Below are 26591 nucleotides of genomic sequence, written 5' to 3'. Positions count from 1 at the left end.
TTATATCTTCTTCTTGGACTGATCCTTTGATCGTTAGGTAGTGACCTTCCTTGTCCCTTAAAATATTCTTTATTTTAAAGTCTATTTTGTCTGATATGAGTATTGCTACTCCAGCTTTCTTTTGATCCCCGTTTGCATGAAATATTTTCTTCCATCCTCTCACTTTCAATTTGTATGTGTCCCTAGAAGTGAAGTGGGTCTCTTGAAGACAGCATATATATGGGTCTTGTTTTTGTATCCACTCAGCCAGTCTACGTCTTTTGGTTGGGGTGTTCAGTCCTTTAACATTTAAGGTAATTATTGATATGTATGTTCTTATTGCCATTTTATTAATTACTTTGGATTTGTTTTTGTTGCTCTTTTTTCTTCCCTTCTCTTGTTCTCTCCTCTTGTGGTTTGATGACTACCTTTAGTGTTGTATTTGAGTTGATTTTTCTTATTTGTTTGTGTATCAATTGGAGATTTTTGGTTTGCAGTTATTCTGAAGTTGTTTTTTTTTTTTTCTTTTTTTTTTTGCTATTTCTTTGGGCCACTCCCGTGGCATATGGAGGTTCCCAGGCTAGGGATCCAATTGGAGCTGTAGCCCCCGGCCTACACCAGAGCCACAGCAACGCGGGATCTGAGCCGCGTCTGCAACCTACACCACAGCTCACGGCAACGCCAGATCTTTAACCCACTGAGCAAGGGCAGGGACCGAACCCACAACCTCATGGTTCCTAGTAGGATTCATTAACCACTGCGCCACGATGGGAACTCCTATTCTGAAGTTTTGATATGAGTCTATATATATATATATGAGATTGTTTTAAGTTGTTGGTCTCTTAATTGCAAGTGCATCTCCAGTGTCCTGCATTTGTACCCTCCGCTTCTCACGATTTCTGATTTTGGTGGCATAATTGCGTGTGGATGATTTCATATCTTTACTGTATATATACCTTTACTGGTGAGCTTTGTCATTTGTGGTATCTTCTTTTCTGGCTGTGGCCTTTCCTTTTCTGTCTAGAGAAGTTCCTTCAGTATTTGTTGTAAAGCTGGTTTAGTGTTGCTGAATTCTCTTTTGCTTATCTGTGAAGCTTTTGATTTCTCCTTAAAATGTGAATGAGAGCCTGGCTGGGTAAGGTAATCTTGATAGGATGTTTTCTCCTTTCATCACGTTAAGTATATCATGCCACTCCCTTCTGGCCTACAGGGTTTCTGCTGAAAAATCTGCTGATAACCTTATCAGGGTTCCCTTGTATGTTATTTGTTTCTTTTCCCTAGCTGCTTTCAATATTTTCTCTTTGTCTTTAATTTTGGTTGGTTTGATTAATATGTGTCTCAGGGTGTTCCTCCTTGGGTTTATTTTATATGGTACTTGTTGTGCTTCCTGGATTTGAGTGAGTGGTTCCTTTCCCATGTTAGGGAAATTTTCGGCTATTATGTCTTCAAATATTTTTTCTGTCCCCTTCTCTCTCTCTTCTCCTTCTAGCACCCCTATAATACAGATGTTGGTGCATTTAATGTTGTCCCAGAGTTTTCCAAGACTCTCTTCATTTGTTTTCAATCTTTTCTCTCTTTTCTGTTCTGCATCTGTAATTTCCACTAATCTTTCCTCCACCTCACTTATTTGTTCTTCTGCCTTCTGTATTCTGCTGTTAGCTGCTTCTAATGAATTTTTTATTTCAGTTATTATATTTTGCATCTTGTTTAAGTTCTATATCTTGTATATCTTTGCTCAGTGTTTGCTGTAAATTATCAATCTTTGCCTCCAGTTTATTTCCAATGTCTTGCATCATCTTCAGCATCAACAGTCTAAAGTCTTTTTCCTGGAAGCTGAGGATCTCCTGACCATTTAGCTGATTTTCTGGGTTTTTTTCTTTCTCCCTCATCAGAGTTATAGTTCTCTGTCTTTTCATTTGTATAGGTTTTTGGTGTGGTGTCTTTTTTACAGGTAATAGAGTTGTAGCCTCTCTTACTTCTGGTGTCTGCCCCCCTTGTGGCTGAAGTTGGTATGGGGGCTTGCTGGAGGCTTCCTGATGGGAGGGACTGATGCCTGCCCATTGGTAGGTGGAGCTGATTCCTATCCCTCTGGTGGGTGGGGCTTTGTCTCTGGGTGAGATTAGAGGGGGCTGTGTGCCTGGAGGGTCTTTAAGCCGCCTGTTTACTGATGAGCTGATCCCACCTGGATTGTTGTTTGGCCTGGGGCTTCTCAGAGCTGATGGGTGGGGCCAGATTTTTCCAAAATGGCCACCCCCAGAGACAGGCAGCTGATGAATATTCCCCAGAGCTTTGCTTCCAATGTCCCTCCGCCACAACAAGCCATATTCACCCTTGTTTTCCCAGGAGGTCCTCCAAGAACTGCAGTCAGGTTTGACCCAGTTTCCTATAGAGACTTAGTTTTGCACTGGGACCCAGTGCACGTGAAAGTCTGTGTGTGCCTTTTAAGAATGGGGTCTCTATTTCCCCAAGTTCTGTGGGGCTCCTGCACACAGCCCCACTGGCCTTCAATGCCAGATGCTCCACAGGCTCTTTCTCCCAGTGCCAGATCCCCACATGTGGGAGTTTGATATGGGACTCAGAACTCTCACTCCTGTAGGTGAGTCTCTGCAAAACAGTTACTTTCCAGTCTGTGGGGCTTCCCACCCAAGAGGTATGGGGTTGCTTATATCACATAATCACCCCTCCTACCTCTTGATGTGGCCTCCTCTTTGTCTTCTGGAGTAGGATATCTTTTTGAAAGTTTCTGGTCCATTTGGTTGAATATTGCTCAGTATTTGGTTGTAAATTTTGTTGTTTTTAGGAGAGAAGCTGAAGAGAAGTTCTAAGACAGTGATTCCTTCTTAATTTAAAAGAGACTTAAAAAAAACTCATATTAATAAAAGCAGTATCTAAGATAAAATTAGAAGGGATTAAAAACATGTATTAATATAAATAGTCTTTGAGGTAAAAATATCATCCTCTGTTGCCATAGGCTTGCATTTAATTGTGTAGACCAATTAAGGAATAATACCCTTATATCAGAGGCAAAAGTTTACATCCTAGACAATAAGGAGACTCTTTTGGTTGTTTTGTTATTGATTTGCAAATCCATTGGTAAAACTCTGACTTCAAGCAGAGATTGACCATGAATTGGAAAGGAGTCATTAAATTTCACAAACTCACAGAGTCTAAGAGAAACCAATAATTTTAAAGGAGTAAATGAATGAAGAGAAAACGCATTACTGGTAATTTTACTAGGTGGCATTTAAGAGATATGCATCATTTTAACCATTGCATTGTTGAGTGGTAATTAACTTAAAGTAAAAAGCTGAATTGAATTATCACACATATGCTTCAGATACAGTCAGCTGCTTCCCTCTTCTGGCCAAATGTAGAGGGAAATTTGATTTTTAGTCTTGAATCTGAATAGAACTGTCTTCAAAATCAGCTCTAAGATTGGGTCTTACCCAATGACAATTTACTGTACTTCCTATTAGCATGATAAAAAGCAGTATAACGCAGAAACTATAGGTTAAAATATCTGGGAATTATTTTGTAGGAGAGGCCACTGAGCTTTTCATTTGTAAGATTTTTTGTGGTGTATAAGTAATTTAAACGTGTTTTCCAAACACCCTTCAGAATAAGAAACAATGGGTTTCATTGCTCTGAGGTCACTCAGGGTTAATATAGTTTGATTGTCAACTAAAATTATTCATAGACAGTGGAATGAGCGTTGCTGGTTCTTACAAAGAAGAATGAGAAATTACAAAGATAAACTCTAGAGATTTCTACCACAGGTTCTAGAATGAAATGCTAATTCTCTTCATGATCTTGCTAAGCCTTGCAAGTATTATGAAGGGCAACTCCAAGATTAAATCATCAGATGTATAAACTCAACAATTTATTTTCCTTAATTGGGATAATTTAAATAATTTAAGTCTCCCTGTAGTCCTTATATTCTGGACCCAAAAAAAGCAAGAAAAAAATTTATTAATGAACATTTTAAGGGAAAATAAATTCTCAGAAAAAGGTGTTCATAAAACATTCTCTGTCTAATCAATGAACTTATGTGGGCACATAATAATCACCTTATAAATAAATATATTGTATTCAAAATAATAAAGCCTAAAATAATAATTCTAGTAAAATTAAGATTTATAGACATACATGCTTTGAAATATTGATAAGAAATATAAAGCAATTAAAGGAACTGAACAACCTGATTTGAGAATATATGAAGGCAAACAATAACTGAAATTCAAATACTTCTATTTCACATTTATTTTTTAAAATTAAAAAGCTCTCATAATACGCAAATGAATGATTATAAAACAAAAAGGAAGCTGCACTGGTGTTCAAGGGAACATAATGAGAAATTAAATATATCTGTTACCCTCATTACATTTTATAAATTTTAATACTCAAGTTTTTTAAATACTCCTAAAAATGTGGGATGTCTCCATTTTTCTGAAGACTCAAGACGACTCGTGACAAAATAAGTGGCCACTAGATGAGAAGAGGATTTTGTGCAATTAGGAAAAAGGCAATGTTGTCTTTACCGTAATTGTACAAGACGCATTTAGAAAGATCTTCATGAAAAATCACCACCATCACTGGGTAAATCCCAGTGACCAGGACGTGAACGGTGGCCCCTGGGGTTCTGCAGCGTACAGCTTGCCTGACGGTATACAGAAGCCCTGTGCCAACCATGCCCACATCCCCAAATGCATTAGCAAATCCTCTGGGTAGAATTTGCAAAGTCATGGTTGGAAACTTAGATAGTTAAGTCTAAAACATTCCGGAACTGGGTTAAATTTGAACTGAGAGAGAGAGACATGTTTTCTTGGAGAAACCTGTGCCCTGTCCTTGCCCAAAGGAGAGAAATGAAGTTTGTTAGCTCTGCACTGGCGACCTGGGGAAAAAGCCCATCAGCAGGGCCATTTGAAGATTAGGGGGCATAGCAGGCTCATGTCTGAGGTAAATCTGAGAAATCTATTTTTATTTTTTTGCTTTTTAGGGCTGTACCCACACATATGGAAGTTCCCAGGCTAAGGGTCGAATCAGAGCTGCAGCTGCCATCCTATACCATAGCCACAGCAACTCGGGATCTGAGCCACATCTGTCACCGACACCGCAGCTCATGGCAACGCTGGATCCTTAACACTCTGAACAAGGCCAAGAATTGAACCCGTGTCCTAGTATACTAGTTGGGTTCTTAACTTGCTGAGCCACAATGGGAACTCCCTAAACCTGAGAAATCTAAAGAGTGAGAATCAATGATGGGTTAACTACTCTGATGGAAATTTTGTTCCCCTAGGAATAGTCTGGTCTCCCAGGATGTGTCTGGTCAAAGCATGCATTAAGATTTTTCCCATGGGATTTCCCGTCGTGGTGCAGTGGTTAACGAATCCGACTAGGAACCATGAGGTTGCAGGTTCGATCCCTGCCCTTGCTCAGTGGGTTAACGATCCAGCGTTGCCATGAGCTGTGGTGTAGGTTGCAGACGCGGCTTAGATCTCGCGTTGCTGTGGCTCTGGTGTAGGCCAGTGGCTACAGCTCCGATTCAACCCCTAGCCTGGGAACCTCCATATGCCGCGGGAGTGGCCCAAGAAATAGCAAAAAGACAAAAAAAAAAGATTTTTCCCATGGACCAGATGAGGTCCACTCAAGATACAGAGCCAGGCTAGGGATGTCTTAGGTTCTTGCCTGAGTGAATCCTCCTGGAGGGGAGAAACCAGCAGAAAGATCCTGGAAGTTAATATGGCCATTAAACAGAGACCAGCAACTTCACCCAAGACACTCAGACGAAAGGTAGCCAACCTCGGTGGTCACTGGATCAGAAAAGGACTTTGTGGAGGAAATAAAGGAGCTGCAGGTTAGAGATTTCCCATGAGGCAGGGGATGGAAAAAGGTCTCCTGTAAAAAGTCCCAAAAGAAAGAAGCAGTCAGCTTACACCTCTCCAGGCCCTACCACTAACTCATGAAAGGAATGGGAGGGAACCCTTTAATTTAAAATGAGCTGGGACATCTGGATTTCAACACTGAACATATTGAAAACTGGATGGATACTTTTTTAAAGACTAGAATTGTGTTTTATTAAAGGAACACAACTTTTTTCCCCAGTGACTTAACAAAGGAACATTTATTTCTAGCCTGTACAAAGGTTGATACAGGTCACATGATGCTGGGTATTCTGCCTTCAATGGAGATTATGGAATCCAAACTCCTTCCATCATGTGGCTCCATCATCTATGGAGACCTTTGCTTCTAGCCATGCAGCTGGAGAACAAAGAATGAATAGTGGCAGAGTTTACTATTTAGGGCTCTCCAGAGAAAGAGAATCAAAGAGGATGTGTATAGATGGGTGGGATGGATAGATAGGTAAGTAGATAGATAGATAGATAGATAGATAGATAGATAGATAGATAGATAAAGAAAAATATTCACTCAAGGAATTGGCTAACACATTGATTGAGGCTAGAAAAATAAAACTTTAAGGGTCCTTGTAAGACTCAAAATAAGGCCCATAGACCAGCAACATTAGGAATTTTGTCATACAGACTATCCCAGACCTACTCCATCCTAATCTTCATTTTAACAAAATCTCCCAGGTGATCTGTGTGACACAAGTTTAAGAAGTGCTATCAAAGCTGATTGTTAAATGATTAAGTTGCAGTTGCCAGTGGAATTAAATCTTTGCTACTAATTTCCATTTTTACTCTTATGACAAAACATTTATTCTTGGGGGAATTTATTAAGATCTTGCTTTCTGGCCTTGTAAATTGTCAATTTTTATGAATGCCCAAATGACACAGAAACAGGCACGTTTCCTTTTGTTGGTGACAAAGTTCCATATGTATTATCTTATCAATAATATTTCCCCGATCCTCTATATATTTATTTGACTATATAGACTGGGAGAGGTAGTTAAAATCTCCAACTAAAATGTTTTTATCATTTCTTCCTTGTATTTCAATAGTTTGCTTTGTATTTTTTGATGACAGATTATTCAGCACATAAGGATTAATGTCACATTTATCATCAATGAATTGTTCGCTTTGGCAATATGTATGGGTTCTCTTTATTCCATGTAATTATCTGGCCTTTGTCTGATTTTAATGTTTCAAGCCCTAATTTCTTTTTCGTTTTGTTCCTTTTCATTGCCTGATTCAATTTGAGTCTTTGTGTTTTTAATGCATTCATTTTTGTTGTAGTAAATATCATATTTGGTCTTTTGTCTTCTTGTTCTGTCTTTTTTCTGATTTTCTGCTTCTTTGGCTATTTACTTGTTATTTTGTTTTCTACATGGACAGTATTTGTCTCCTTTTTTATTTGCTATTTCTTTTGAAAGGTTAGTCATTATTTTTAAAGATTTTCAAAGCATTTTAATTTATGCTTGTCTAATTATCTGAGTAACAAATGATGTAGAAATCTGTTTGAATCCCCCATTTGAAAAATCTTCTCTCCACCTGTTTCAGTCTTTATAAATATTATGTCAGATTTTTAAGTCCAAGTTATCACTATAAAAATACTATGTTTTATGTTTACATTTACCTCTTAAAGACAAATTTTTACATTTTTATATTATCTTACATTTTTACAATCTTACACTATCTTAAATAGTTCTAAAATACATGAACTGGGTTTTCATACCATGATCACTCTGCTGATCTCTTAATTTTCATCACCTTTGGTTGGCAATTATATGTCTTCTAAGTCATGAATTACTTTGATATTTGAAATATGGTGGACCTGTGTAAAACATTCTAAGTTCACATGACAGCAGACATCTCATTAGCAACAATTAATGCTAAAATATCATGGAATAAAATGATATAAAGTGCTAAGGTTAAAAAAAAAAACTGAAGCTCTAAAATTTACATTCACCTAAAACATCATTCAAGAGTGGTAGCCTAAAAAAGATATTTTAAAATATATCAAACTTTTACACTCTGTCACTCTGGCAAAACACAGACAAAAAACACACAAAGATAGATAGATAATACATAGACAGATTCAAATAAAAGCACTAGTAATTGAAAGGTACTTGAAAAATAAAAGTTAACAGGAGAAAATTTAAACAGAAAAGGAAAAAGTGATGGTGCCAGAAGCAAGGAAGGGCTTCCACTTCTAATCGGGTTGATTAAAAAGAGGATCATTTACCTTCTGCCTTAAACTGCTAGAAAACCAGACAAAATGTGACAGTTTTTAAACATGGTATGACAGGGAAACACAGGAGGTAAATCTTAAAATTTTCCCAGCTTACTGCCTGAGGAAAATTTCCAAGCTGCAGCAAGGGGAGGGTCTCCTAGTTGAGTTAAGGAGATTGTGCGAAGTTTAGGAAGAATAAGAAGGCTAGGATTGGGGATCTACTAGACAGATAAAGAGCTCCCTCTAGAGATCTGCAGAAGGATCCTTTAAAGATTTTGTCAGAGGATGCTATGCAAGACCAGAGAAAGGTTCACCTGAAAGACTATCCCCTGAAGCTCAAAGAGGGCTTGGACTAATTAATTTTCTCAGTAGCCAATGAGAGAGACATACTAATAGACAAGACATTAGGTAAAGTCCTAAAGAAGGTATTGCTTTAGGAGGTGGGCAAATTAACTCTAGACCAAAGATTTATCTAGACCAACCCTAAAAAACCTTGAGGGTAGGCTTGCTTAGAAATAGTAAAACTCTTCCAAAGTCACTTGATTTTATCCCAGAACAAATCCCAGTGATATTTTAATATGGAAGATTTTAAAGATCAACATCAATGAACACAAAATTCTTATTTTCCAATATCCAATAAAAAATTATCAAGCATGCTTTCTGGTTCTGGAATAAAATATAATCAACACTTGTCCCTATTCTTCCAACTGGGTACAGCTTAAAGTAAAAACCTAAACATTATTTATAAAGCAAGCATAAGAAGATTCTGAAATGGAGAGAGAAGAAGGCAGACAAGCTTGGGACCTAAGGAACAACACACCAGAGAGTTCCCTAGGTTTTCCTTTTGCTTAATGTATTCATTAAGAAGCCAGCAAACCATAGATGTTCAAAAAAAATGCAAACAAACAACAATAAAAGCTCCAAGAAAACCCTGCTCTTTTTCTCTAACCAAAGGATCAAGAAAGTAACAGCCTAGCAAAAATACCTTTGTACGACCATTACTCTATTCTAGCCAAACACAACAGGGAAAAAAAAAAATCAGTTCCATACCTACACCCAGCAAATGCTGGGTGCAAGCCAAGTCTTCCGTCTTCATTTGACTGCTATGAGGCTAGGTTGCTGTTAGACATACTGATTGAGAAGACAAAATTTTCATCACTGGCCAGCTATAATAGGTCCTATTTCCCCGTGATATCAGTAGAGGCCACCTGAGGAGTGGAATTATTTGAGAAAAATTATTTATATTCATTTCCTTCTTTAAAATGTTGTGAGTAAAAAAGAATGAGAGAAAAATACAAATGAGGTATTTCAATATGAATCTAACATTTTAATATCAATTTTGGTCTAGGTCCATGATATCTACCTTTTCAGAGTTAGAAAATTCAACAAATATTCTTTATTTTTTAGGAGTTTCATGATCTTTAAAAATTAAATTCTATAAAAACCAATCTGTTTTACTTTTTAAGATGATAATGCATGTAATAAACAGGAAAATGTGACTCATAAACAAAAGAAGTAAAATCAATAAAATAAGACACAGAAATGACACAGATGACAGAATAGCATAAAATGAATTTAAAAGAGATACCACAAATATGCTCTATATGTACAAGAAGATAGAGTAATCCACAACATGAAAAAGAGAGAAATGAGGGAATATAAAAAAGACCCAAGTAGAACTTCTAGAGATGAGAAATACAGTAGCTAAAATGGAAAATTCTCCAAATGGGGTTAACAGCAGATAATACACTGGAGAAAAAATTTTGCTGAATCTGAATACATAACAATAGCAACTATCCAAAGTAAAACATGGAGAGAAAAAGAATTAAATAAAATTAACAGGGCATCGGTGATCTGTGGAACAATATCCAACAGTGTTACATTTGTGAAAATGGAATCCCAGAAGAGACAGGAAAGTAGACATTTTTGGGGAAAAAATGAACAAAAAATTGCCAAATGTGATTAAAACTAAAACCCAACATATAGAGCACAAAGAGAAGAAAAGTGAAAAACAGTATGCCAAGATACATATATTCAAATTTCTGAAAACCAGTGATAAATTTTTTCTTAAGTTGGAGAAGTTACAGAAATACATACGTAGGTACATATTACATAGGAACTACTGAAAGAATGAAAATAAATTTCTTGTCAGAAATTATGCAAGACAAAAGAAAGAGAGCTATCTTTCAAAGTATTAAGAGAAAAACTATCCAGAATTCTATACATATTAAAAACAGTTTTCAAAATAAAGAAGAAACAAATAATTTTTAGACAAACAGAAGGTGTGTGAAATCATCACCAGCAGTATCATATTACAAGAAATGCTAAAGGAATTTCTTCAGGCAGATATATAATGAAACCACATGGAAATTTAGGTCTAAACAAAGCGGTAAACAGTGGAAATGATAAATATGTGGCAAATACAAAAGACATTTTCCTATTTCTTTTAAATCTCCTTAAAATATAGTTTATAGTTTAATGGAAAAAATAAAAATGAATTGTGAGATTTCTAATATGTAGAAATAATAATATAACAATAGTACAAAGGCCTATAGAGTATAAATGGAAGTGGAAGTGCTGTAAGATACTTAGACTATATATAAAGCGATGTAATATATTTAAAGGTAGAATGGGATATATTAAAATGTGTACTGTAAACTCAAGGGCAAACACACACACAGAGAAAAAAACAGGGTAATAAATCAATATTAGTGAGAAGTGTAATCATAAAAATATACATATACTAATTCGAAAGAAGGCAAATAAGAGAGGGAAATGAGCAAAAATACAGATCTATCAAATAGAAAGGATGCATGTTTACACCTAACAGAAACAATGATCAAAATAAATATAAATGGTCTAAATATTCCATGTAAAAGATAGAGATTATCAGATTAGATTTTAAAACAAGCTCTATGCATATGATGTCTACAGGAAAGTTGCTTTAAATATAAAGAAATAGATAACCAAAAACAAAACCAAAAGCTCAGGTTAACGTCCCTGACTGTCAATATCCATGTGACCTGTGTCAGACGCTGACATCGGAAGAGTAATACCCCAAAGGAAATGGAAGCTTCACATTTGTAATCCTCCCAGACCTTGCCTTCTGCATCTCTTCTCTCAGCTGATTTAATGTCTCCTTTCCCTTTAATAAACCATAACTGTGATAGCTTTCGGGGGCTATGTGAGTTCTAGCGATTATAAAACATTTCATTTATTTTGGGAACCCCCTCGAACTTGAAGTTGTGTTAGACTCAGCGGTATAGAGGACCGTACTCTCAAACCTCACAATTTAGCAACTCTAGGTAACAACTGAAAATAAAAATACAGACCAATATTCCTGATGAATATATATATACAAAAATGTTAGCAAATAGTCTAAACATACAGAGTCAATTGATTTCTCAGTAAAGGCACCAATGCAATTCAATGAGAAGAGAGGTTTCTTTTTTCAACATAAAGTGCTAGAATGATTGAAGACATTTGCATAAACAAATAAACGAATGCAGCATTAATCTCTTATAAGTATACTCAAATTCTGCCATACAATCTAAATATAAAAGCTAAAACTATAGAAAATCTAAAGGAACACATGGGAGAAAATATTTGTGAGCTTAAACAAAACATTCATAGAATCAAAGAAAGCATAAACCTATAAAACTGATATATTAAACTTTATCAAAATTAAAGTCATCTGCTCTTCTAGAGACAATAAATGAAAAAACAAGCAATGACTGGGAGAAAATACTTATAAACCATATATTGACAGAGGACTTGTATCCAGAATATTTTTAAAAAAAAGTAATGCAACAATAAGAAAATGAACAACCCATTCCAAAATATAGGCAAAAAAAAAAAAAAAAAAGAACCTACATTCAGTGATACTTCACCAAAGCAACATATGGATGGCAAATAAGCACAGAACAATGCTACTAATAATTACAGAAATGAAAATTGAATCAAAATTTAACACTACTACACATATACTAGAAAAGATAAAATTGAAAGTCTGACAATGCCAAGCATTATTGAGAACATTGAACATCTGGAGTTCTATTCATAATATTGTGTGAATGCAAAATGGTACAAATATTTCAGCAAGTTGTAATCTTTTTGCAGTGGTGACACCAAAGACCAGTGATCATGGATCACCATAACAAATATAATAATAATGAAAAAGTTTGAAGTCGTGTGAGAATTACCAAAATGTGACACAGAGACACAACATGTGAGAAAAAAATGATGCAAGTAGACTTGCTCAACACAGAATTGCCACAAAACTTCCATTTATAAAAAACACAGTATCTGGGAAGGGCAATAAAGCAAACTGCCATAAAATGAGGTATTCCAGTGGTCATACAGTGGAATATTATATAGCTGTGAAAATAAGTTATGACACCTACTTACTTCAACATAGATGAATCTCAGAAACTTAACACTGAACAAAATAAACAAGTTGGGGATAATTATACGCAATCCATTTCCATTATATAATTGTCATAAACAGGTAAAACACTACATATTATTGAGGCAGACAGAAGAACTATAAAGACAAGCAAGGGAAAGATGAACACCCAAACTTTGATCCTGTTACCACTGGGAGGGAAAAGGTTGGGAGGAGAATGAAATCAAGGAGGATTATAACAAGAAGAATATCAAAGCAATATTTTATTTCTTGACCTGGATAATAGATTCACGAATGGCTGTTTTTATTTTTATTCTTTACATTGGACATAAATTTTCATGTATTCTTCTGTGTGCATGAGAAATTTCACAATAAAAATGTATTTTTTAAAACAGTAAGGAACCAAGAATAGCAAACACATTTTGAATAAGAAAAAAGAGAGACTTACCCAATTAGACATTTCAAATGTGATAAAATTATAGCAATTAAAACAGTGTAGGAATAGGATGGGAACAGAAAAAATGAAGGAATAGCACAGATTATCTAGGAATAAAACAGAGCCTAGATCTATCTTGTACATGTGTGGGAACTTTTTACATGATGGAGGGGCACTGTAAATTTCTGGGGAAAGGATTTAATAATCAGAAGGTCAGCAATAAATAGACAAAAAGAATGGCTGGTTCTTATTCTAAATCACCCGAGTCTCATTCTACAGAAGTGGGAGAGGGAGTGGTCGCTCATTCCAACCCCACCCCCAGGTATACTGGAAGTAAGGACCTGGGCAGGGGCCCCAACCTCTTGGTAACTCACCCCACTCCTCAATAAAGTGGGGGTGATACATGACAGGACCTGTCACATAGCCCTGTGAAGACTAAGCAAAAGAATCGATTTCAAGGGCTTAATGAAGTGCCTGTGCTGGCGTGAAAGCTGAATAAAAGGCTAGCTTCCAAAACCATTCAAGTTCCTGAAATTAAAGACTTTGTGTGATGAGGGGCAAACAAGGGCTTAAAAAATCATTATTTGTTACTTTTCTGTCCCAGTCAGCAGGCTTTGACTTTGAACTGCTCAAGAGTAGCCATTATGCCAATTCAAGCCCATACACTCGGCACCTGACACAGAACTGGCCACTGAATGGAGGCTGAATAAATATATATTGTCTTGCATTGATCTGAATTAAGAAGGGAAGGGAAGGTAGCACTGTTATAAAACCAGAGTCAATGTGGGTGCTGGAAAATGCCACAGCTTTTCACGACGGTGTGGAGTAAAATAAAGCAGTGTTTTAAAGGCCAAATTTAATAGATTCCCAAGGTTATGCTACTGTGAAATTATACTACTGTGAAACAGGCATTAGAATCAGTCAATCCAAAATGTAAAATACCATGGAAGATAAGGTCATAAAACATAGTATACTTTAAATGAACAGTCCAATTAGCCAAACACTAGGGAGAGCTTAAATCACAATGAAACTTTATATGAGCAGAACAAGGAGCAACTGTTAAACCAATGAGTAAAAAGGATCAAAAAAAGAGAGAGAGAGAAAGAAGAGCAGTACAGCAATTATGTGGAAATATGTCATCTCACTAACAAAACAAGCTAATGCATCCACATAATTCTTATTAGATACTTTAATATATAGAGACATCCATAACTAATCCATAAAGATAATCCAATCAGTAGAAATCAAACCTAATTACAAAACTATTTTTGTCCATCTTCAAAGAATAATATCTGGGCCAAATTAGCAAAAGTTACAGCAGAATAAGGTTCAGGACTGCTTAATTTTAAATATATTGGTACTCACTGGTTTGCGGTTGCATCAAAATAAGATAGAGATGAAAGAAATACATGACTTAATTGGTATTACTGTCACTGAAAATACTGAGAAAAATACACCTTATTTTGAAATCTACATCAGACACAGTTTCAGGTGACATGAAAAAAGTTTCCTCATTTTTCACTTTTCAAATATGAGATATAGATAGATTATATATAAAAATGTACAGCAAAATTTTCGAAATACTTTGTCTTCTTTCAGAAATATACAGCCAAGAGGTTTAAACGTCAGGAGAATCATGACGAGATCCTTCTTAATCCTCCCAAAAAGTACGTTTTCCACTGCATGACCAAAAAGCGAATCTAAAAAGCTCCAATCCTTTTTGCTTTTTCATGATCATTTCAGAAGTGATGGACTATATATCACAACTGGGTCTTCCAAGCTATTACACTTCACCATCTGGTTAACCTTCTCAGTAAAGCACTAACTAGAAAACAAACCTCGCGTGTTAGAATTTCATCCACTCTGCGGAGTTATCCTGATCATAACAAGTCGCCCGAAACCGTGATAAATTATGATGGAGACCAGAAGTGGGTTACATTAACATGATCGACCTCGACTAAAACAGCACGTACAACAAACCCTAAGGTATAATGCTGCTGGTGCCAGTACATGTGCAGAAGAGAACAGATGCAGCTCATGCTCACCCCAACTGCATCATGTATGCGGATCCAAGGACATTCGGAGTTTCGGAGTTTCTGACAATAATCACGCTCGGCCCACACGGACACCTCAGTGTTTTCTAACGCCTTTCGTTTCCTTCTCCAATGTTTCTGGATTAAATCAGATTTGATGCAAAAAATATCACGACCCTAGCATTATGATGAAATTATTGCCCCACAAATAAGAGCCGAAACTCACGAAAATTGTAGACGTGAATTTGGATTTAGGGCAAGAACCCCCCCAAACTATGCAAACTACCGTCACAGGAAATACACAATTCAGACTGAGAATTTATAAAATGGTTGTATGGGAATTAAAGGGACGTTTTTACCGGAAGAAGATTTTACTGGAATTAAATGGAATTAGTAGCAACTGTTCCTATGCCCTTTTCATCTTTGCCTGCATCACGTGCAGGAAAGAAGTGGTCTTACCAGTGAAAGGTGGCACAAAGAAATTCTTTGGGATCTAACATATTCTGGGGATAAAAACGAGCATGAGGAGACGCAAACATGATGACCAACCCTCATGCTGTGTACTTCGGAGATGGTAAATACCGCGGCTGCGGTGTCTACTTTCGTGGTCCAGAAACTACCCTATCATTTCCCAACACGATATGAAATTAACTTTGGTGTTTCGCCTACGAGAATATTCCATGTCACTCGGAACACCGCTTTGCCTTTCGTTCCCACAGAATGCCAAGAACGTCCAACACGCATTACCATGCAAATGTCTGGGGTGACTTTACTCCACATTTATACTGCAAGGTAATCAATAAATTATTATTTCAATATTTATTGGAATCTCAGACTAAGAAAGAAGACAGATTACACAAATTCATCTTCTGTGATTAATGGATGTTCCAGCAGAAGGCACACACTGATGGAGCGGGTCAGTATGCAGACTATATTACTGAATATTTCAACCCGGGTTGTAAATATAGTATCTGTTTCTCTTAGGGACTGTCACACTGAGTGCAGTATAAAAGGCAATAAATTTCAACAGATTAATTAACTCTTTGGTTACTGGGGCTGTGTGTCACCTATCCTGGCACCTAATAAAAATTCCTTTAATGCCAAGACATAAAGAAGGGCCTCTTTGGAAATGAGTTATTAACAGCATTTCGTGAATAGATGGAGAAATTGTAGCCGAGCCATTTAAGTGTCATAAAGCGCGGCAAAGGCTGCTGGAGGCCTCTGAGGGACGCCAGGCAATACCATAACAATCAAATCTGAGATGGAAGAGGGATTGAGCTGTCCACTCAGAATTTTTATATTGTCAAAGAGCAGCGAGGAAATAATGTGATCAAGAAGTGAATTAACCTTGTGTGTGAAAGAAAGGGATGATCTGATGGAAAAGGCAGTAAAGTAACAATCACTCCGTAATGCCCACATTGCAGGCGAGTCAGAAGGGGCTCCTAATGTCTGCAGGCTGTCAGAGAGCCGATCCCGCCCTCTAAGCACCATAAACCCATTCCCGGCATTAGCCTGTAATTGGAATACATTTATTCATGTGTTTTTAGTTCTTCAGGGTCTCCGTGTTGCATATACCCAGCGAGCATTAATTCCTATCAGGGTTCTATCTTTGCAGACTCCTGCAAGCAGCCAGACAGTCTGGGGTGGGAATTGGCATCCAGGGAGAGAGGGAGGAAGTGCTGTGCTTGGGGCACCAGATTTGAACCCACCCCCTGTTTCGTACTGTATTGTTTAATTCAGTACCTTGACGGCCTCCCCACCCCCCCGCCCCAAAGAGTCTTTGGACGCTTTCTGATGAATGTTTAGTGATCACCTTTTTTAAATCTTTATAATTCAAGGCAAGAGTTCCTACAAGAAAGAAATAATAAAGAGCAAAGACTAAGCAATTGATTTTAAGAATGCCAAGATAACTGTCTTTCAAAAGGTAAATTTCGCTTTTTTTATTTGAGGTTGCATCTCAGGATTTGACTCTTTTCTACACATACCACCAAATCATATAAAATAAAGAATAAGATTTAAATCAATTTTTTTTTCCTGAAGACAGTGCTTTTTGACTAAATCACTCAGTCAACTGGACCCAGCAAGTACTAGCGACTAGGTGCCTGGGACACTGAGCATCCCCCGTGAGATGAGGCACTGCTCTAAATGCTTTATGAGCATCAACCAGGGTCACCTTGAAGACAACTCTGTGAGGTGGGTACTTTTATTACTTTCTCCGTTTTCTAAATATTAGGGAGGTAGAGCACAGAGAGGTTAAGTCAGTTCCTCAAGGTCACAAAGCCAGCTTGAAACCCCAGCCATCTGTCTCTAGGACTCTGGATTCTTGGCCACTTGGCAAAATTCTCTCACCAAAAAAAATAGTTCATAGATCCAAATCACCACTTAAATTACTCTCCCTAAACAAGGGATGGTCTACAGTTCATTTTCAGGTTACATGGGAACCTGCATAAATGCGTGTGTGCCTGCTGTTCTCGGGGATTTCAGACCCGGGGCTGTCCCTCATTTCGCCTGCCTTGTCAACCACATTCTTCTATGACGGGACGCTCCCACTAGCATACAGACGTGCTCTGGTGTCTCCGGACTTTGGCCTCCCTCTTCTTGGTCCCACATCCCCTGACAGCCCCCCTCATCCGCTCAGGCCAAACTCCTCCAAGCAGCTATATTCACACGCTCTCTCTACGCCGTCACGCCCCATGGATGCTCCCACCTCTTATGAGTCTGCCTCCTTCCCAGCATCCTATGCTGTATTTCTTCTTTATGACTGATGGAGTAGAATTAGAGTGAATGGGTAGAAATGATGGGAAAATAGAGGTTAAGGTCAATAAAAGGAAGGCCTTTCTAATGATTAGAGTTATCTAAAAAAGTGAACCCCCCCAAAAAAAAATAAAAAATAGAAAAGTGAAACCCATTGATCTATAAGATAGTCATCTTCCGATTGTTCAAACACATGCCTTAAGTGGCAGAGAAGAAATTTAGATACTGGTGACTGATTGGACCGGATGACTCCCTTTGCACATTCTAGGACTCTGTCATAAAAGCCTTAACAAAATATACATTAAAAGCTTTCCTGGGAGTTCCCATCCTGGCGCAGCAGAAACAAATCCGACTAGGAACCATGGGGTTTCAGGTTCGATCCCTGGCCTTGCTCAGTGGGTTAAGGATCCGGCATTGCCGTGAGCTGTGGGGTAGGTTGCAGACGCGGCTCGGATCTGGCGTTGCTGTGGCTGTGGTATAGGCTGGAGGCTACAGCTCTGATTAGACCCCTAGCCTGGAAACCTCCATATGCCGTGGGCGTGGCCCTCAAAAAAAAAAAAAAAGACCAAAAAATAAAAGCTTTCCTACTAAAATTTTTGTGTGAGGTAATAATGAGATAAACATCCATAAGAAGATTTCTCTCTACACTCTCATGCTTTGGAGATCTTGATTATGCAGAAAATAAAAATGTTAAACATTTCTTTTTATGATTAGAAAAAGTGTCTATTCCAAAAATCTAAATTCTGTCATATATTGATGAAATAATATTGATCTCAGAGTGAAAAGACTTTCATCAAATGCTTCACTATGAGGCATATTTTCTAATATCGTTGGTTTCTAGAATAATAAACTACATTAGCTATGGTTTTTACTCCTGCATTTAATTAATCTTTTAAACACACTGTAAAGGAGAAAAAATTACTCTTTAGAACATAACAGAAATGGCCTTCAAAATGTGAAAGGCTAAACAAACTGTGGCACATTCATGCACTAGAATATGACTCAGCAATAAAAAGAAATGAGCTATCAAGCCATGAAAAGACACGAAGGAACCTTAAATGCATATTGCTAAATGAAATAAGTCAATCTGAAAAGGTTACATACTGTATGATTCCAACTATATGACTCCTGGAAAAAGAAAAACAATGAAGGTAGCCGAAGATCAGTGGTTGCCAGCAGTTCATGGGGGAGAAAGGGAGAGATGGACAGATGGAGCAGAGGGGATTTTTAGGGCAGTGAAGCTGCTCTGTGTGATACTTAAATGGTGGATATATTCGTACATAGACACCAAGAGTGAATCCTAACGCAAGTGATGGCTTTAGTTAATGACAACGTATCTTCATGGGCTCATCAACTGTCATAAATGCATCACCCTGAGGCAAGAGGTTAACAACAGGGGAAACTGGTGAGGGTGGGTGTGTGGGAGCTTTTTCTTTTTAATTCCTTTGGCCACGCCCATGGCATGTAGATGTTTCCAAGCCAAGGACTGAACCCAAGTCACAGCAGTGACAATGCCAGATCCTTAACCTCTAGGCTACCAGGCAACTCTGTGGGAATTCTTTCCACATCTGCAAAAGTGAATAATACGAGATTGTGACAATTTGATATAAACCATATGGTATTAAGTATCTAAAGACAAAGAAGGGGGAGGAGAAAGAGACAATATGAGTTCAAAAAAAAAAAAAAAAAGCAGATCCAAAATCTGAAGGATTCTAAATTGGGGGAAAAAACTGATGAAAAGGATACAATCCAGGCTAGTGAAACAAAATGACTGAAGGCTCAATAGGAGAAACACTATAGGGCATGTGCATGGTGAACATTATAAACATTGCTTAAAGTACAGTGAAGAAGTTGACCTTGGCTGAGCTTAAGACTTACTGAAACATTCAACAAATATTTGTTTGGGCAACACACCGTGATATGATGATTGAGAATTTCCAGGTGTATGAGACAGCAACCCTGCTCTCCAGAAGGTTGCTGGAAGCTGAGAATTCCATGATCTCATAAAATAAAAGACAGACCGAAACCAGTGGGCCCTGGAAAAGGCTTTCTTGTTGTCCTACCCACTTGTTGTGCTAAGACTGAAGTGTGCAGCCACATGTTCTGAATAGGGATTATCGTGTCCATCTCACTGCTTCTTTCGGCACAGAAATGGTGCTGTTTAGACCTGAGATGTTTCTTCCCTGTCTCTATTATTTTTCACATAAAGAAAATCCCTTTGGAGAAAAACATTCCAGAAAAAAAGGCCATTCTAGTCTCAGCTGGGCACTTCATGAGACAGTTCACATCAACCTGCAAAGTTCTGATGCTTAAAGTCAGAGGAACGAGAAACGATGAGACTGTATATCTCAGTTTAGTTCTAATTCTTGTGCTCTAATTCGCACAAAAATCGAACTCCTTTTTATATAACAGATATTTGCCTATTTGAGGACAATAACTGAGTGCTGATTTATTTCAGTGACTCTTCATTATATCATAGTTAACACACCCGTGAGTGACAAGAGTCCCTCTGTTCCACGTAAAAACTTGCGTTGGAAGCCCCCAGGTTAAACTTACACCCTCCTGCAAACACTTGTCCTTTGCTTTTCTCCCCCGTCATCAACCTGAAAGGAACTTGGTCATACTGAACACACCATGATTAAATGCATGACGACTGCCCAGACCAAAAATTACACATAACGTAAATATACATGAATACAATATAAATGTAAGAATAAAAGCTGTAAGTAAAATATAAATATACACGGACAGACTAAGAAAGAAGTTGTACATTTTACATAGCCTGAGCCTGAGCCCCTGTTTTGGCTGAATCTAGTTTTTTCAACTATTTCTTAGGAGAAATCTCTAAGATGTATCATTAGATGAAAGAAGCCACAAGCAGAAAATTATGTATTATACTATCATCCCAAGTCTTAAAAACGCAGATCTCTACATTTCCAGGCAGTATTCATTTTGCTACATTGTTTCCTCACCACGTGATCAAAGAGCATCAATGCTGTCACTACAGCACAAAGCCCAAGACTGAGTAATCTAAGCAAGATTTAAAGCCATGCCTTGCTGATAATCACTCACTGCTCAGAATGAAAAAACATCTTTAAATAACTTTAACTTTGTACCCAGAGCATTTAACACTCATACCCACCCGCATGCTGTGATAAACACGTAATTTCACATCAAAGTTGATAGATAGGCACTGCTAATGATAAGGGTTATTTCCAAACCACAAGTCCGATTCCATTTATTTACAATCACTTTGGTCCTGCGAGTGTATTAGCTAATCAACTCTCAGACCGTATTGCTTCAAAACTCTTAGCCCAGCAGGATGCTGACATCAGAAGCAAGGATGAGTCTTTCCATCATCGTCATCTCCGATTCAACAGAGTGTGTTTCCGGGGGATTACCTGGCTTACGGCAGCTAATGCAATTCAAAACTGAGTTGGCTGCTTAGATGGTCCACACATCCCATCCTCCTCAAATGTGTGCCAAGCCATTAAAACGTCCACAGGTATGTCTGATAAGAAGCAAAGTAGCCCAGGACGCCAAACTTCTACTCCCAAGGTGCCAAAAGATCAAGTCTGGCAATGCCACAAATAACGCTCACTCTCTCAGAGTAACTGAAAATGCTGTGTCAATGTGATCCACTGGCTTTTAAGGAATACTAACACTACTCCTGTCTCGGAACCTATAGGAACAGATAATCATCAGTGGGTATCGCCCCCAAAACATTTTAAGGAGAAGATGCAGCTTGTGCACAACTCTTGCTGTTTTCAACGTTCTCACAAATAATGACCTTTGGGAGGAGATGAGAATGCCACTTTATTTTTAAAAATGGCTTTAACATAATCTGAGTCTTATTTCTTAGAGTGCTGTGCACTCTGTCTCCCCAGAATCTGGTGTTTTTCACCAAGGTTATACTCAGCAGCATGTCCTTGGAAATGAAGCCCAAGTCTCAAGTTTAAGTGCGTCCTTTGGTCAGCTGTACTCACTCCCCAGTCCCTCAGCGCTTTATGCTGTCACACATGTGAAGGGAAATTCTCTGACCTCATAAGCCTGAAGAATACACTGTTTTCATTCCATCATTTCCAACAAATTTAAGACCAAAAAATTAGGGGCGTGGAGGCAGGAAAGGAAAAAGGCTATCTTCTACATCAGAGTATGCTAAAGAGGAATAAATTCAAACGCTATCAGTTTTCTCCGAGCTGTTAGTCCCCAGCCTTTTCTTCCCCAGTGAACCCAACAGACTATTGGGACAAGATGAAAACTGTAACAAATATTACAAGTAATATTTCTCTTTCCGTGTTAGCCCTATTGCAGATAGTTTAAACATCTAAGTGAATGAAAGCTAATCATTCTATTTCTAAAAGAATCTACATTGCTATTAAGAGCCAATCACATTAAAATAATCACACACAGTATAAACAGAATAACAGAGCCTTTATTCGAATTGGATAGATGGACAGATAGATAGACAGACAGATAGCCAAATAAATGGATATATGTACATATCTATATATCTATATCGATATAGATATCCAAAGAAACAAGCTTATTTTATGAAAGGCTGTTGTGATGAAATTAAACTAGAGGCAGCTGAATCATGGTCCCAGATTACATGGTTGTAATGGAAAGTGATTAAAAGAATTTCAGAGGGGATCTGCTAAGAGGTTTTTGGGGAAAAAGACTTCAGCTAGTTGCTGAAAATTCAACAGTTCTGTTAGCAATTTATGGACTTGATTATACCTTCAAAATGAACAATAACACAGGAGGAAGATACGAAATTTTTATGATATGGAATAATTGGATTGGCAACCGCAGGTATAACAGACCTATGAATAGGTATTCAAAGAAACAATTCATGGTGAACATAGATGAGTAACAAATTTCTTACAAGAGAAGATAAAATCTCATGTTTAAGGCTAATTCAAAGAACTGAGAAGAGGCTTCACTGCATTAAACCTCATCCTTGATTTACTCGTCATTGATTATAATATTTCAGTTTAAGGGCTTAGCATTTAAGCTGAAGGAAGCAATTATTTTCTTAAAACTTATACACAATATCTTAAAAGATTCTAGAAAATAGACACAGCATAAACCTCTCCAGACTTGATTTATTTATTCAACTGTAGAAACTTCTCCAGAGTACAGAGGAAACAGAAATAGGTAAAAATCTATCTTTGTCATGAATTAGTCCAACATTAGCTATAAAGAGAAACAGAATAGAACAGAACAAATTTTCTCCTAGTTCTTTGAATCTTTGTTTCTTTGGAATGCAAAACTACAGTGTATTTATAAAGCAGTTTCTATGTCAATTAATGGGTATTATTTTACATATCACATTATATTTTTTCATCTTTTTAGGGCCACACCTGTGGCACATGGAGGTTGCCAGGCTAGGGATCAAACCACAGGCGTTGCCGCTAGCCTACACCACAGCCACAACAACACAGGATCTGAGCCGTGTCTGAGACCTAGACCACAGCTCATGGCAGTGCCGGATCCTTAACCCACTGAGCAAGGCCAGGATCAAAATGCGTCCTCATGGATGCTAGTCAGAGTCATTTCCACTGAGCCACTACGGAAACTACAACATTATTATACTATTAATTTCTTGGCAGAACTTCACTATGCATTCTGCAAGCTGATTTGAGATGCTTTACCTACTTTCTAGTATTAAATATAACAAATTGTCTCTAGCTGCAATTATAACTAAGTAAATATTATTGAGACTGTATAAATCAGGCCAGTATTGTAATAAAAAAATCTTCCACTTTACTTCAGAAGTCAGTTAAAAAATCTAAATAACACGCAATAATACATTTTATAGTCAAATGAAATCTTTGATACTAACCATAAATTTTTTTCTGTCTTTTTTCTTAACGGCTGCACCTGCAGCATATGGAGGTTCCCAGGCCAGAGGTCAAATTGGAGCTGCAACTGCAGGCCTACCCCACAGCCACAGCAACACCAGATCCGAGCCCTATCTATAACCTACCCCACAGCTTCCAGCGAGGGCAGATCCTTAACCCACTGAGCGAGGCCAGGGATCAAACCCGCAACCTCATGGATACTGGCTGTGTTCTTAACCTGCTGAGCCACAAGGGGAACTCCCTAACCATAAATTTTGACTTTATTCAATGGTATCAATCAATAAGAACCTGTCATCATTTACACGGAAACATCTTGGGCAAAATTTGCTGACAGATTTCTCTTCTTGGAACCAGTACAAGGCTGACTTGTGTGACACTAGGTTTTGCTAAGCAATCACTGTTTTATTCCAAAGTTCAGAGTAGACATCTAATCTGTGCTGCCATGTTGTTTCCTAAGACACCGGCAGGAAAGGCCCTCAAGATGTAGAGCGTGGTGCCCTGGCCAAGGACATGCCCCAAACTCAAAGTCCTGTATGTCTATGCAGGACTATTTCTACCGCAATCTTCGAAAATATGAGGCAATCAATTTCAGACAGAAATCTAAGTTTAACCTGCTTTAAAATAATGTTGTAGCAGATCTCTCATTGGAACGACTGCAGAAACAGCTTTAGAGTGTTGAAAGGAAAACATCTGCCATCCTAAAATTCAAAATCTAACAAAAATAACAAAGGTGAACTAAAGACTTCCTTACATAAGCAAAGTAACTCAAAACGGGCTCACAGACCTAGACGTAGAACCTAAACTATAAAACTTCGCCAGGAAAACAGAAGAATAATCTTCCTGATTTTGGGTTACGTAAAGATTAATTAGATACGATACACAAAGCACAGTCCACAAAAAATTACAAATTATAAATTGAGACACATTAAAATTAGGAACTTCTACTCTGCAAAAGACACTGTAGAGAATGATAAAGGAAACCTCAACGTGGAGGGAAATATTTTAAAATCTCCTTTTTTTTTTCTTGCTTTTTAGGGCTGCATCCTGCAGCATATGGAAGTTCCCAGGCTAGGGGTCTAATCGGAGCTGCAGCTGCCGGCCACAGCCACAGCCACAGCAACGCCAGATCCAAGCTGCGTCTGCGACCTACACCACAGCTCACGGCAATGCTGGAAGCTTAACCCGCTAAGCAAGGCCAGGGATTGAACCCACAACCTCATGGTTCCTAGTCGGATTCGTTAACCACTGAGCCACAACGGGAACTCCAAGCAAACTAATTTTTAATGAGCAAAATATTGAAGCAGATACTTCACCAAGATACACAGAATGTCAATAAGCATGTGAAAAGATGCTCAATATCACTAGTCATTAGGAAACTGCAAATTAAAACCACAGTAAAATACTACTACACACCTATTAAAATGGCTAAAATTCAAAACACTGAGCACACCAAGTGTTAGCCAGGATGGGGAGAGACTGGAATTCTTGCTTGGTGCTGGTGGGACCATGAAATGATATAACCATTTTGGAACAGTTTATCCATTTCTTTAAAAAGTTAAATAAGCACCTACTCTATGACCCAACCATTCCACTTCTAGACAACTACCCAAGAGAAATGAAAACCTCTATCCCCCAAAGACTGGTGTATGAATACTCAATAGCAGCTCAATGCATAACAGCCAAGCCTGGAGACAACCCAAATAAATGTCCATGAACAAGGGGAATGATAAAGTGCACAAAGCAATTGAATATTACTTAGCAATAAAAAAGAATCCACTGTTGATAAACACAACATGAACGAAACGCAAAATAATCTGAGTGAGGAAAGGCAGACCGAACAAAAGTAGATAACACAGGTTTCCATTGATTTGAAATTCAAAAACTTCTAAGTAACTGACAGTGATATAAAGTAAATTAACGGTTGCCTACTGATTAGAGGAGCTTTCCAGCTCTCATGGGGAGCCCTGAGTTGATAGCTGGCATGAAAGTTTAAAAAAAAAAAAAAAAGCCAGAAAAACATTTCCCATCCTTATTAAGTACCATTACCTCTTTCTGAATAGGAGCCAGAATGACCATGAAGACAAAGGGTTCATGTCCACCTTCAGCCCTCCCACCAGAGGTAGGAAGTACCGTAGCAGCCCTGACACCACAGCACACCAGGAGCTGTCCCTTTTTCCCTCTGACTGGGGACTGACCCACTTCCAGAGGACGGAGAGGCTGCATTGGAGACTTTCTCCTTACACCAACTTTCCCAGCTTGGCTGCCCTCCCGAGAGATAATCTAAGACAACTACTTGTGTGCGGCCAGGTCCTTTGGGTGGTGACCCTAGCGAGGAGCAGTGAAGGGATGGAGAGAAAGACACAGAATATGATATGAGCGTGTTATTGAAACTGCTGCCTTGGGCAAGCAGGACCTCTTGAAAAGCACAGAGAATGGTCGTCACAAAACTGTCTCGTGAAAGGCTAAGAGACAAGAACCTTTTTTTATCCATGGGCTCTTGTCGCCTGTGGTTGAAGGCTGACCCAAGTGGGTTAACTTACCAAGGCTTCAAAGCCGTGCAGGGGTGAGCTGAGAGGGCTATGGCCTCGGGGTCCGGCCTCTGTGTCCGCACAGTCAGATGAGCCTTGGGGTAGGAGGCAGAGCCGCCTGGCAAAGGCAGAGAAGAGAAGCTGTCAGGGAGAAGAGCGGATGCTCTGGTGGAACTGCCCCCCCGGCCCCCCTGTGGGTCAGAAGCTGGAAGGGATGCTGAGACTGTGAGTCAGGATGCCAAAGTCTTTTGACACAGCAGGACTACTAATTTCTTAGACATGATAACCAATTCATAGCTGCACATCCTTAATTCTGTTTGACCACAAGGGTTATCACAGGGGCAAATGGGCAGCAATGTCCTGGAGTCAGTATTGGTGAAATACCTACTCTATAACAAGTACTCTCATCCAGTCACATCTGACCAGGAAAATTATGTCACTGACTGCATTACTTTGCCA

General features: G+C 38.2%; 1 long non-coding RNA gene across 7 annotated transcripts in view; it reads right to left on the bottom strand.

Annotated features, from left to right (window-relative positions):
• Positions 1-26591, bottom strand: part of LOC106504312 (uncharacterized) — a 289381-nt gene that overhangs the window by 259715 nt on the left and 3075 nt on the right. For all 7 annotated transcript variants that reach the window (XR_014809566.1, XR_014809568.1, XR_014809571.1 and 4 more), the window contains exon 2: positions 26145-26250. This is a non-coding gene — a long non-coding RNA (uncharacterized LOC106504312). The remainder of the gene's footprint in view (positions 1-26144; positions 26251-26591) is intronic.

This window comes from Sus scrofa, chromosome 7 (genome assembly GCF_054392235.1).
Source record: "Sus scrofa isolate SSC_HxYL_T2T_F1_AM1 chromosome 7, Sscrofa_HxYL_maternal_Yorkshire_Landrace_v2.0, whole genome shotgun sequence".
In the NCBI taxonomy this organism is placed as follows: Eukaryota; Metazoa; Chordata; class Mammalia; order Artiodactyla; family Suidae; genus Sus; species Sus scrofa.
This window is presented reverse-complemented; position numbering and strand designations above follow the sequence as displayed.